Genomic DNA, 2,016 nt, shown 5'->3' with positions numbered 1-2,016 from the left:
TTTTTATTTTTGAACTTCCTGGTTTTTTAGAATCATTAAGTTTTCGTGTTTTTAAACCTTGTACTTCTCTCTTATTGTTGTTTGACCTTCTTAGTTTTTTCAGAAATGATTTTTAAATTTGTTATTTAAAAGTAAAAAAATTAAATGGGGAAATTTTGATTTTGTTTTTCGGTAAATTTGTGTAGTGTTTGTGCTCAATTTTTAAATTGTTTTTTTTCTTAAAGTGGTTTTTTTCTTTTTTTTTAATATAAACTTCCAGGAATTGATTGTGTCGCATAAAGGACAAATATGATAGTTTTCTTTGTACATATTAATTTCATACACGAAACTTTCTATCGTGTTACATGTTCTTAAACTTTTTTATTTATTATATTTGAACTTTTTTATTTATACACAAAAATAAAATAAAACCACCTGTTTTTTGCACGAACACACACAAAACCCAAGCACACAAGGAGAGGAACGCTTGTGATTTTTTATATTTGAACTTATTTGTTAAAGAGCATGGAAGCTCGACCAAAAAAACGAGCACAGTCATGGCAGAGAAGCTCGACCTCCTCGCGCCGTTGTGGTCCATAATATTTGATAGGTTTTTCAGTGTTTTATTTTTGCTGAAAGGTGTTTCCAAAACTTTCTTTCACAAACTTTGCATGCTCCCCGTACATCTGACGAACTATGGGCACCTAATGAGGAGGAAACAATATGTATGTGTTGCGTAATGATGGCATTAGCATTTGTTGCCCAATTATAACAACTACTCATCTTGCAATGTGAAGGTTTAAACTAGCATTTTTTGCTCTGCTAGCAAAGGTCACTTCTTCTTCTGATGTACTAGAAGTTAGCAGAGTAAAAAAAAAGACCTTTATGGCAACCTCATAAACTGTTGAGCATTCAGTTAGAAAGAGAAAGTGTCCGATGAATGAAACTGGTGAGGAGCAGCTAATGAAATCTGAAACTGGAGAAGTTGAAGTTGCATGGTAAAATGGCGAGTAAAGCTACCAATACACATTTACTGATGTTCCAAATGTTGCAATTCAGCAAGATAGTACACCGTACTCTATTTCTACAAGTAAGATCATGTTTGGTTTGTTTTCAATATGCTATGAATTTCCCTTTGTACGTCAAAAAATTACTTTTACCGGAAACATGATAAAGCACACTAAGATTGTATTTTGTTTTGTTATGATCATTCAGAATCTTGAAGCTTCCAAGCGGATGGAGAATGATACATCTACAGGAAGGCCATCTGTAGAAAGCAACATCATTATCTTTAACCAACAAGTTCAAAACAAAAATTAACGACAGCAGCAGCAGCTAAACTCTCAAAGAAATCTCTCTCCCACTCTAGCTGAACTACAGCAGCATCGCACTAACATCAGTTAGACGGCGAGGCAGGACGCAACAACAGCAGCTAGCAGCAACCAACAAATGTAGGCTAGGTCATGACGGCGGCATCGAGATGGAGGAGGTGTCGGGCCATGGCAGTTAAAAATAACTGTGATTGAAACCACGTGATGTAGCCAGGTGTTACAAGAAAAGAAATAGTAAGCACATCAAGTTTCAGCGCCTCTTTCACACACAGATGTGCAACAAAATTGGCATTCCTTCTTATATAGATGAACTTGAACCCCTGAAACTTGTAAGATATGAACGCATTTCTCGGAAGCCATCAACCAACTCAGAGAAAGCCCTGGAATCCTCTGACATCGTGCATTATCAAACTTGGTCTTCAGTCTCAATAATATAATTTCAGAATCCTTTTTCAATCGCCATCAACATGGTTGTCCCTGTACGCCAACTATCAACTTTATCATTCTGAAAGTACTAGATTTTGGCTAAATGTGTACGAGCTACTGAAGAAATTGAAGATAGTTGCAAACAACATACGAGCTACAACCTAGCAGTTTGTGAGCACGTGAGTGAAGGCAGTGCCTTTGTTCTTCTTGAACTTCTCATTTTTCTGATTCTGAACTTGTGGCTATTCTTTTTTTTTGCAGGGTGCAGTGCAACTGCCGG

General features: G+C 36.4%; 1 long non-coding RNA gene across 1 annotated transcript in view; it reads right to left on the bottom strand.

Annotated features, from left to right (window-relative positions):
* Positions 1–1,232: 1,232 nt before the first annotated feature.
* The window catches only part of LOC119308276, a 2,023-nt gene continuing 1,239 nt past the window's right edge, over positions 1,233–2,016 (bottom strand). Inside the window, exon 3 of the long non-coding RNA XR_005150025.1 lies at positions 1,233–1,787. This is a non-coding gene — a long non-coding RNA (uncharacterized LOC119308276). The remainder of the gene's footprint in view (positions 1,788–2,016) is intronic.

Source organism: Triticum dicoccoides, chromosome 5B (genome assembly GCF_002162155.2).
Source record: "Triticum dicoccoides isolate Atlit2015 ecotype Zavitan chromosome 5B, WEW_v2.0, whole genome shotgun sequence".
Classification (NCBI taxonomy): domain Eukaryota; kingdom Viridiplantae; phylum Streptophyta; class Magnoliopsida; order Poales; family Poaceae; genus Triticum; species Triticum dicoccoides.
The sequence above is the reverse complement of the archived record's forward strand: the minus strand, read 5'-3'. Positions and strand labels throughout refer to the sequence as shown.